Source organism: Marmota monax, unplaced genomic scaffold (genome assembly GCF_021218885.2).
Source record: "Marmota monax isolate L192 unplaced genomic scaffold, Marmota_monax_Labrador192_F-V1.1 WCK01_AAM20220418_F8-fsc00208, whole genome shotgun sequence".
Classification (NCBI taxonomy): Eukaryota; Metazoa; Chordata; class Mammalia; order Rodentia; family Sciuridae; genus Marmota; species Marmota monax.
In genome coordinates, this window is record NW_026693914.1 from 899020 (window position 1) to 911103 (window position 12084).

Consider the following 12084-nt stretch of genomic DNA (forward strand, 5'->3'; position numbering starts at 1 on the left):
CTGACTCTTGCCATCGAGTCGGTCTTATTGTCAACTCTGGAATATCACTAATCTGTTGCTTCAATTGTGCAAGCTGATTAATCACCCCCAAACTCAGTGGCTTCAAACAATAACTATTTATTATTATTTAAGGACCTAGATCTAGGTCAGCTGGGCAGGTTTGGCTGTTTTCGGGTGAATTTGTTCATGTATACGCAGGGATAGACCAGCAGGGAGATGGTCAGTCTTATGGGCTCAATATGTTCTCCTCCAAAATCCATTTGCTAAAACTTAAAACTCAAATATCCTTGTAGTTGGAGGTGAAGCCATTGGGAGGTGTTAGGTAATGATGGTGGAATCCTCATAAATGCCATCAATGCCTTTATAAAGAGGGAAGATAGGGGATACAGGGGATCTCTCTTTCCCTCTCTCCTCTTCAGTACGACACGATGAGAAGATGACATCTGCAAACCAGGAAGATGGCCCTCTCCCATCAGACATCAGATCTGCTATTTCTTGGTCTTGGATTTCCCAGAACTGTGAGAAATAAATGTTGTTAGTATACAGTGTCTGGTTCATGGTATTTTATGATAGCAACTCAAAGGGACTAAGAAAACCTCTCTGAAGTATCTTCTAATATTAAGTTCTGTAGGTCTATCATTTTAAGTGGATTCAAATATCAACATGCATATGTAAAGTCAGATTCCCGTAACTCACTCGAGTCTTATGATATATTTTTAAGAAATACCTTGACTATTCTAAATAGCCAAGGATAAGCCTAAGTTATCCAGTATAGAGTGGCATCTGCAAGTTCTTTTGGAAGATTAGGCAGGGACTAATCTCTACCTACGTCAGATAAGGATGCTTATATCTACAAAATCTTCATAAGTACTTGTCTCCCAGCAAGTGAAAGGGTTGAGAATGCATTTACATACAATTGTTTCTTGGTGATGCTACAATTATTCTCCATCCATTGTGTTCAAGACCTTCCTCATTATTAAGAGCTTTTCTATATCCAGGTTGAGTGATATGGTTAAAAAGAGAATTACCTGACCAGGTGCAGTGGCATACACCTGTAATCCCAGCGGCTCAGGAGGCTGAGGAAGGAGGATTGCAACTTGAAACCTAGCCTCAGCAAGTTATTGAGGCCCTAAGCAACTTAGTGAGACCATATCTCTAAATGAAATACAAATAAAAGGGGCTGGGGATGTGGCTTAGTGGTTAAGAGGTCCTGGATTCAATCCCCAATGAGAGAGAGAGAGAGAGAGAGAGAGAGAGAGAGAATTCCTTGAGAATAAATATGCTAGGGCAACTTGGTATTTCTTATTTCATTCACTGTCATCTGTAAAGAAAGCTGATAAATAAAAACAATAGGGCAAAATATTGTCATAATTCACATGAACTGTATCACAGAAAAACTTGGCATGATAATAATTGTCATACACACCTAGACATGTGTCACTGTTTTTCATCTTATAATGAGTTCTGATGTTTAAAGGAAGGAAATTTACCTTTATATTTAACATTACTATAAATCTTTAACAAAATTCAACTGCAAAAATATATTACTGATTTAAAAGCAATCATATTTCTGCTCCTTGTTAGCATTTGGCACATTTGAGCATCGGATACAACTTGAAGTTATTTTGAAGAATCTAAGTGAGTATTGTCTATTGAGAATTGAAAATGCAATACTTAAAATATGCAAATACAAAACCTAAAAATAACCAGATATAAGATAGAGACCCCCCTACCCCACCCCCGGAATAAGCTCTGGATAACATTTTTAAAGCTAGTCAATCTTAAAACTAACATTTTTTGTTATTGTTCATGGGTCCTAAGAGTCTTTCCAAATGGCAAACAAATAACAAGGAGTATTTTTTTTATATTTATTTATTTATTTTTGGTACGAGGAATTGAACTCAGGGGCACTCAACCACTGAGCCACATCCCCAGCCCTATTTTTGTACTGTTTATTTATTTTAGAGACAGGGTCTCACTGAGTTGTTTAGCCCCTTGCTGTTGCTGAGGCTGGCTTTGAACTCACAATCCTCTTGCCTCAGCTTCCCAAGCCCCTGAGATTACAGACGTGCACCACCACACACAGCCAAGGTGCGTATTTTTTTTTCATCCTTTTCATTGTTTTTAACGAAGCTGTTTTGGTGGACTCCACACCAACACAGGGAAATAGAAGCTCGAGGCCACCATTAGAATTATTCAGAACACAAAGAAAAGCCACGTTTCATTCATACAGCAATTTGGGGTGGATGTGGCTTTTGACCAACATTTTCCAGAAAACCACTTAATCCCACAAGTTTCTTCTGAGTCTAAAGACACAACCAGAATCCCAGCTGACTGGCTTCCATCAGATGAGAGACTCAATCTTTATGAACTCTGGAAGACTGACGGGCATTTATAGATAATATGAAAACAGGAAGTGCTCGATACCTTGGGAATTCTACCAGGGCAAGAAATCACAAGCCGAATTGAAGCCTTGCACCTGCTTAGGGCAGTTAGAGGAGCCCCACCTGTTTCTCGGGGCCCTTATTTGACTCTGACATTCCTACTGAACATTCTGGAATCAGCCTCCACGAGTTCAGGTCCTGACTCCACTACCTACTGATCCTGGGACTCTAAGTCCCTTAATCACTCTTTCTGCAAGGTGGCATAATGGTACATACCTCACAGTGTTCTTGTGAGCAGGAAATAATATTACCCATGAAAGGCTGCTTACCAGAATGTCTGGCACATGTGGGATGCTCCCTGGTAAGCTATTAATATTTCTATTTTTGTCATTGTCACCAGTTACATGCAACTGAATGTACATAAAGAAGCCTGACCATAAAGCTGAAATCAAATGTATTTTTTCACCTAAAATGCTTATTACTAAGAAAGGACTATCTGAAAATGGCCTCCTGAACTCCAGTGCTCATGCGTGTCAAATCATTAAAGGGGACTGAGAATCCCATCTTTCAGTCAGGCTCATCCTAACTTCTGAAAGCCCCATTCATCCCTGCAATCATCAATCAGTATTTATGGGGCACCACATCAGACAGTGAGAGAATTAAAGAAGCCAAGAAGTCCCCTGCTCCAGACACTCATCACCCAGAGAGGAGACAGCCATATTCACAAATAATTACCATGCATTCATGAACTGCATGGGCACAGAGAGCAGCAGGACACAGGCACTATGCCTGAAGGGCTTGGAGCAGGCTTGACACCAGGACACATTGGGTCCCAGTCTTGGAAGCTGAAGAATCCTCCAAACAGGAATGAAGAAACAGGAGCTCCACAGGCACAGTAGCAGATACAATGACACTGACATTACACACGCTCTTGACATACAGCTTACACATGAAGTTTGATGTGGCTTAAGTAAGAGGTAGGTTGTAGGAATCAAATGGGTAAATTTGGAGAATCTCCAGAATACATGCCCTCTTCCCAACCTGCAGTAAGTGAAAATGAATTAAAATAGATCCCTTAATGAATTAAAACACAATCCTCAAGTCTGAACAAAGACCTCCAAAATGATACCATCCCACCCCCCGAAAAATGATACTCTTGTTTAATAAGAGTATAATTTAATTGCTCTTGGGGGAAAAAATCTCCCTGTTAATGCTCTCTTTTCACAATCAGAATCTTTTTTTCTTTTTTTTTAAATGTACCAAAGGAACAAAATAATATTTATTGTGTCTCTTACATGTGCTCCTTACAAAAAAATGGTATTAGCCTCATATGGAAATACTTTGACAGACCCCTGAAAATAATTCCTTAACCACAAACATGTCCTCTACTTGTCTGATCCTAAATTGCCCCAAGTGAGTATCACAATTTCGGGTCAGGTTTAAGGATATGACAGGTACTATCAGTTCATTATATATGAATGATCTATGAGGCAGAGGGCAGAGGTGTCGGCACAGGAGAGACTGCAGTGGGAGCCCCCTTCCAGGTCTTGTAGCATCTGCTTCCCTGGGAACGTTCCAGTCCCACCTGAGGACACTTAGCAGCAGCTTCTGGTCACAAATGGAAGGAGGAACAATGGAGAGTTTCTCTGTGTTCATCACCCAGATACCATCTCGGAATCTCAGTGGAGCACAATTATTGGAAGCAGAATAACACAGATAGGATTTCACATCCAAGCCCTCAATAGGGGAATAACAAAGATGCAGGAATACGAACTAACCCTCCTAATGCACCCCACCCTGCCTCACCCCACACACCCATCCCCTTGTTACTGTTGCTCTTTTGCTTCCAAGTTCTAACCAGCAGACACCTGATCCACACAGCTATTTCATTTGCAGAATGTGCAAGGCCACTTGAGACTGGCTGATACGTGTGGGAAAGTGGTGGCCATGTTGCCTGCACCTGTTGCTGGCAGCTGCCCGGGGCCCCTCCCTTCCCACCATTCCCATTGTGTGCCACCTTATTCTGTTTCAGTAGCAACAGAAAAGAAGTCAGAGTAGCCGGCATTCAACAGGAACATACACAACAAAAAAAGGAGGCCAGAGAGCTTCCCGGTATCTCTTTCCCTTGCAAATCCTGCCCAGTGGCCTCTTGGAATAGCAAGTGTAGCAACTCTAGCTCTTAAGAGCTGCAGGCTGTAGGAATCAGTAAAGGCAGCAACGTAGCCATTTATTTCAATAGCTTTTGAGCATCACTGGTGTGACTCAAACACACACGCAAAGAGTGTACAAATACAACCTGAAACAAAACTACTCATATTTGGTATCCCCAAGCGGACCATATCTGTTGCTTTTGTGAAAATAAATAGAGTCAAGATCAAAGGCATTAGGGACTTTTAGCTTCCAAGAGAATAGGCTATAATACCAATGAACTTTCACGGCAACTTTCTTGGAATGTAGACTGAGACTGAATAACTCTATATTGAGATGAGAATGACAACAGTGAAAAGAACACACTCAAGCCAAAGGAGAGGGGGACAGAAGTAGAGCAGCGACCCTCTTAAGTAACTGTGCAAAAATGAAGTAAAACCCCATTTTTAAGTGTGACAGGCGGACTCTTGGTTGGTGTCTGCTTCGGAGAGCATACTAAAATGTTAGACGCTAGCCATTCACTCGTAGTAATAATACATCATAAGACCTGGAAATGGAACGGATCCATTAAATCATCAAGTAATGCCTTTGCCAGCACAGGATGCTGTTCCCAGAGAATATTCCTTAAAGCGCCCCTTGGGATGAGCTCCAAAGACCAAGTCATTCTATCCATCTCTGAAGAGTGCAATCCGTCTATCTACAGTATCCGATTTCTGTTATGAAATTAAACTTTGGCCTTAAAAGCATTGTTCCATACCAAACTAGCTCTTGGTACCAGGTTTTCATTAAGGACCAGTTATAGCCCTTGGAGGAGGCAGGAAAGGTCATTTTATCCATTCCCCTACCTCCGGGCAGGTCTTGTGTGAAATGACACCGGCCTGGCTCTTATTATAAAATCCCCACAGCAGGAAGTTGGGCAGCCCTGCTTCCCCATGACACTTAACTCTATGGCTACAGAGCGTTTGCTACAGTCTAGACAAAATCCCTCCCACCGCAGCTTCAGACCCTGTTCCCACAGTAGCAGAACTATTTATCACGTTCAATGCATCTTATGCACCTGACCAGAGGAAAGCAATATAATCTTGCTTCCTCTATCCTGCTTCTTGGATTGTTGTCTGAATTTCAGCTGGGATTTTTCTATCAGAGTTTATCAAAACAAAAGGTGATGTGAGTGTTTGGAAGGCTGGGGCTGTTCTTTTCCTCTCTGATATTTATGTGTAGATTGGGGGATTTCGATTACTTGTAAAGATAAGACCGAAAGCAGAACAACACTCTCCTGAGAGCTAATTCAGATTTTCATGTACATGTGACCCAGATTGGCCTGAGGATCTATTTGACTACTCACTTCTTTATTTCATTTTCATTAGCTCGAAAAAAAATCATAAAGAGATATACTAAATCAATGAAATATTATTAAATAAAAAAACCCTTGCACCCAGATCTTAAAATATTCATTACATAATATGATAATTAGGCATGATTGTATCTGTTCTTGTAGTATTTAGAGAGGGCATGATCTCTTATCCACAGTCACCTACTATTCTCCTTTAAATTGCCATTAAGTCATTGAAAGTAATGAAGTGGGATCTCTCTCAAATTCCAGTTTATTTTTACTATCTCTAACTGTTCTTTTCAAAATGTGTTCCGAGTGAGGGACCTGGACAGGTTTGGGGTGAGGAAACTGAATACACAAAGCTAGAAGTTCACGCTTCTGATAACTTCCTCACTGAGCTTATCACTGATGGCTGACGAAACACCTTGCTTTGAGGGAAGAAATCAGGATTGATGGCTTTCGTGATATTCTTATTTTTTCAGCATTTGAAAAAAAAAAGTTCATATGAATAATTTATACTAAAAGGAATATGCTTTCTTACTAATGCCAAAACCTCTGAAAGGAATCTCATGAATAAGAATGAAACGAGCCAGGCATGGTGACACACACCTGCAATCCCAGTGGCTTGGGGAGGCTGAAGCAAGACGGTTGCGAGTTCAAAGCCAGCCTCAGCAACTTATCGAGGCACTTAGCAACTCAACCAGAACCTGTCTCTAAATAAACTATTTTAAAAGGGCTGAGGATGTGGCTCAGTGGTTAAGCACCCCTGGGTTCAATTCTCAGTACAAGAAAAAAAAAAAACAAGTTGAAGAAGAATGAATGAAACAATTTAAAAGAACATTATACAGTTTGGTAATTTACGTTTCACATTTATCAAAATTTTTTGACAAAACATGAAAGCATTCAATTAGGGTCCAAAAGAGAGCTAGAGTGTTGTGCAATACATACATCTTTGTTTTCTTTATTTCTGTCTTGCATAAAGAAAGGCAAGCATTTTCTTGATGATATTGGGGATCAGAGTACATCACTGATCATTCCAATGTAAATTTCCTTCCACAGTTGTCAAAAGAGATTTTTTTTTCACATTAAAAAAAAAAAAAGTTTAGTTTTCTGAGAATTCCAAAGAAACACCTTAACTCGTAATGGGTCAGTGACCTTAAATGTTTCATTTTCTACCCAATACCATGATGCCCAATGAGCTCACTAGGCTTGTGTTGGAAGGGCTGGTGCAAGCACCCATGCTTGGTCCTCGTACAACAAATAAGTAAGTATCCCTCCTATTTCAGTCTCTGCCTCCAATCAGAGACTCGACTTCTGTGGATTGTTAAACTCAGCCAGGGCTGTTGGGGAATTACTCACTTATTTACACCAGCAGCAACAATGAGCATTTTATTGAGTGCTTTCCATGTGCTAAACACTTTACATGCATCATATTATTTGATTTTCATAATCACCCTGCAAAGTAGGCACTGTCATGGTTTCTGTTTTCCAGGTGAGGCTCACTAAGGTTAAGTACCTTGCCTGAGGTCACACAGCTGGTGAGGAGAATGGCCAGAAGTTGGGTCTCATAGGTCCTCTGCACAGCCTCAGATCATATCTTATACCTGACTTTGCACAAAAACCTCTTTAAGTGCGGCTTTTACTATCACCCCACTTTCCTGTGTCTAACAGATTGAACATCTTGTAATCATTAGAAAAATAAAGACAGAGAAAAGCAAGTCGAGTATATTAAAAAAAAAAAAAAAAACCACACAGGATTTTACACCACAACAAACCGCTTTCCATCTTAAGATCGATAAGCCCAAGAAGAAAATTAACCTCTCATTTACATTTGTGCTTCTTCATTATAAAGACTGGAGGACACCCCAACTTCCTTACTAATTCTGATCTAAACATCATTCCTTAATTTTTGGTCCAGGCTATGGAAAAGCAGATTTTAGAAAAGCAAATGAGCAAGAGTAGCCTTCTACCTCCCTTCTAGAAATAAACAGTGGTGGTGGTGCTTAAATTTGCCAAGGACAGTTCTAGGAAAAGTTGTAAACCACCTGTCCCCCAAAAGAGTAAATTTAAGTACAGAAAGAAAAAAAAAACAGACAACCAGAAAATAATCATACACATGTCATTTTTGATGAGTCCCATTTTATTTAAAGCTTTTATCTCACTGTTCAACACCTACCATTTAACATAAACTGTTCTCAGGAGCAATTCCATAATATTGAATAGTCTTTTTGGGGGGGAGGGGTTTAGCTGAATATTGAAAAGTAGAGCTTCCACATTTATTTTAGATTGAAAACGAACAAGGAAACATATAACTGCTATTGGAGAGGGTTCGGTATTTTGGGACACAGGAAGTAATTATTTGATACAAGGACAGTTTTAGCTGACTTCAGAGAGTTTGCCTGGCCCTGTGGTCAGGCACTCATTGCTAGAAGCAAAGGCTCGAGTTGGAAAGCATTGGTCTGGTCCACTGGAAACAGATCATCAACAGACGATACAAAAAAACATACCCCTCTCCTGGTTTTTTCCCTTCCAGATCTTGTCAAAGGATGATTGATAGGCGCGGAGCAGCCCTTCAAACGCCAGCCCCTGCCTGAGGCACTTCCTATAATCAAAGCACACACCCACCCAGAGCTAATTAGACATTAGATTAGTGTCAACTGATTGATTTAAAGCAGCCGTCCCTCCTCCTCCCCTCCTCCATCTCCCAGCACAGTGAAGTTGGAGCTGGTCCCCAAGATGGTTCACTCAACAGACAGACAAATTATTCATGGAAGCTTCAGGAAGGAGCCCTGGAGACAATGCAGTGTGACTAAAAATCAACCAAAAGAACATTTCTGGAGAGAAAGTGTGTGTGTGTGTGTGTGTGTGTGTGTGTGTGTGTGTGTGACGGGTTGGGGGGATGAGAACAGAACAGAGAGGGGGAAAAAAACAGAAATGAATCATGTTTCTGAGAGCCACGAAACCCCTCAGTCCAATTTGTTGAGTTCAGTTAGAGAGGGTGTTTGTGATGTTTGAAAGAAAATTATTTTGCAATTTAACCTAGGAGCGTTCTGAGTCCATTTGGCTACAATTTAGATACCATTTTTCAAAGTCTTTTCCCTTCTTTTTTCCCCCTTTATAAATATATGAGCCGGGAACATTCAACGTTGTCTTAATGGATTAAGCAGAGACTAGGCTGCAAGGAGAAAATTAAAATTGAAATGGTTACAGCTGTTGAAACTGGCAGTGGGCAGAGAGAGGTAGAAAGGGGTTCTCTTCTCCCAGGATAAGGGAGATTTCACAGAGTACCAAGTCCCTTGCAGAATTCAGACATGTGAGCCTTCAAAACAGTAGGAGCGATCCTCCAATTCCTTAGCAACTGCACAGTTCAGCTATTGCTTATTCTGTAGAGGAGCTCAAAATGTTACATTTCAACTAAAAAGTGGGCCCATTCCCAGAAGAGACCACCAGAGTAGGGGGAGCAGCCAGGGACCAGTTTTAGACTTTTCATTTGCAGATTAAAGGTCTTTTCCATTTGTCAGAACCAGCTACTACTGTACTCTGGGGTCAGGGCCAATCCAACACAAACACCTCTGGAATTATTTCTGTGAAAATAGGCTCCCAAGAAGTACTATAATTGTGGCAGAAACCTATAAGAAAGATAGTACTGGCCAAAGGAGCTCCAACAGCCTTTCTGCAAGGATACTCTTACAGCTCATGGTTTGACAAAAGAAAGAAGGGATGATTCCTGATTTGAGGGAGGGGACCAAGGACAAAAAGAGCATCAGGAGCTGACCCGAAGGACTGTCTCTGAGTCATCACGCCCAACATCTTTAGAGATCTTTATGGCTTCTAAGACCATACATACCGCATCACTCATTTCCCACCAAACCCCTGGAAGATAGGTAAGGCATGCGTAACTATTAATCTACAGACTTGTCATTTTACCCCTTACGGATGAAATGATGGAGGCCAGTATTTCTTCCCCATGATGCTGGTAGAACAAATCAATGAACCCATCTCAGATCTGGAGACTTCTGATTTCTACCCACTTGCTTTCCAATATGTCACTCGGCTTTCCTGTATCTCAGTGGCATATCACATAGGCATTTCATTCTTTTGTTTTCTAAACCTTGAGGCTCAGTCCATGGACACGCATTCTAAGATTGGGAGAGCTCTCCTACTTAGCTTACACAACCAATGAACCAAACCACAAGCTGGAAATCCAGGAGGTCACTAGGGAAAGGCCCCAGGATCCAGAGGAGGAAACACTGAGCACTAGATCCAACACAGCAGTGATAACTCTGATTTTTATTTTATGCAAGAACTAATCACTTAAGCCAGCTTCCCACTGATTCCCACCAAAGCAGTAAAGATGCAGGATGTAAGCTCTGAAAACTTACCACTGTGCTCTAAAATATGTACTGAAAACCGATGGTGGTTCCCGCAGTCCAGATGCAGTCGGGCACCAGAACAGAACTGCATGATTGTTTTATGTTTCTTGTGTACGTGTCTCTGTATCACGACGACAGCTTTCAAGGGCTACTCAGGTTGAAATACGAAGCCACAAAGGCAAAGAGTAGGTAAAGTCTGTCCATTTCCATCCATGTCACTGTTTTCCCCTGGCAACCTGGTCTCCCTGTGGAGATAGGAATTCAGAGAACAGGGCTGGAGAGCCAAGAGGGGTAAGGCAGAAAGGAGAGTCCTCCAAATGCCGATTCGGCAAATTTTAACTTTTTCAGCTATAAAGCTTTCAATACCTCAAAATAAATCCTTCAGTTTTATATGAGAGTTTGGTTTCTGCAGCTGTAGATTTATGCAGTGTGCTGAGACCAGGCCAAGAGACGTGAACATAAACGATGTGACAGATAGCGTAAGGATGTTATTCAGCTTCTCACCAAGCACTGCTCACTTAGGAACTTTGCAAATGTCATGTGTAACCCCTCTCACTAATTAGCTGCTAAAGCAGCTGATCATCTGCCACGGATGGGTCTCCAGCTGCTGGCCCCCAGCTTGAGAGACACCACAGAGAGCTGTGCACTTCCTCTCTCCTGGTCTGACGCTGAGACATAGACAGACCAGGCACCCGGCCTCGCGGTGCCGGCTCATCGGCCCATGGCAGGGCTGCCCTCTCTGCATGCAGAGCTGTGTCCCCTGGTTGCTTGTGGGAAACTGAGCACTAAAATATAATGTACTTTATGTACCAGCTATGTTCACTAGAAAATTGTTTAAGACACTTCAATGGCATCAATGACCAGTATGTTTCAATAGCAAGAGAGTTCAAGAGGAAAAGAAAAAAAAAAAAAAAAAACCCTATCACTCTACTGACTTTATTGAAATGTTTAGGATAAATTCACTCTTGCTTTCTGAAAATTGTTATGAATTGGGTTCTGTGCTTGTTTTCTCATAAATATGTTCATTAAACTTCATAATAAAAGCAAAGTAGATAGCATCTCCTTTATCTGACGAAGCAAGAAACTAAGGATCAGAGAGGTTAAATGCCATCTTGACCCATTTTATCTTACTATAACAGAATACCTGAGTGTGGGTATCTTATAAAGAACTGGAATTTATGTTTTCACAGTTCTGGATGCTGGTAAGTCCATAATCAAGGTATTGGGTGAGGGCTGCATCCTCCAGAGAGGAGGAACACCATGTCCTCACATGGTAGAAGGAAGAAGGGCAAGAGATTCCAATGCTGTGTGAAATCTCTTTTCTAAGGACCTTAATCTCATTTACACAGGAGGAGTCCCCATGGTTTAATTACCTCTTAACAGCTCTACCTTCCAATAGCATCGCATTTGTACCAACTGGATTTTGGAAGGGACACAGTCAAGCCATAGCATTCCAACTCTGACTCTTCCCCTGCCCCCCACCCCCCAAAAACTCCATGTCCTTCTCACACAAAAAATGCATGAACTCCATCCCAAGAGACAGAAAAGATTCAACTCATGCCAGCCCCAACTCAAAAGTCTGAAGTCCATGATCTCATCTTAATCAGACTAAGACTCAAAGTACAATTCATCCTGAGTTTTTCAGCTATTAAAAACAGTATTTTCCAGCAGTTAGCTCATGAAATCAAACAAGTTAGAGCCTTCCTAAATACAGTGATGGTTCAGGCACCAGACCCACATTTCATTCCAAAATGGAGATGTAGGAAAAAAAGAAAGGGATAATGGATCCAAAGTTAGTCCGAAGCCCAATCAGACAAACAGCATTACATCTGAAAGCTTGTGAATA

At 41.3% G+C, this 12084-nt stretch overlaps 1 long non-coding RNA gene across 1 annotated transcript in view; it reads right to left on the reverse strand.

Annotated features, from left to right (window-relative positions):
- The window catches only part of LOC124105983 (uncharacterized), a 66293-nt gene extending 55969 nt beyond the window's left edge, over positions 1-10324 (reverse strand). The window contains exon 1 of the long non-coding RNA XR_009228530.1: positions 10248-10324. This is a non-coding gene — a long non-coding RNA (uncharacterized LOC124105983). The remainder of the gene's footprint in view (positions 1-10247) is intronic.
- Between the last annotated feature and the right edge of the window lie 1760 nt (positions 10325-12084).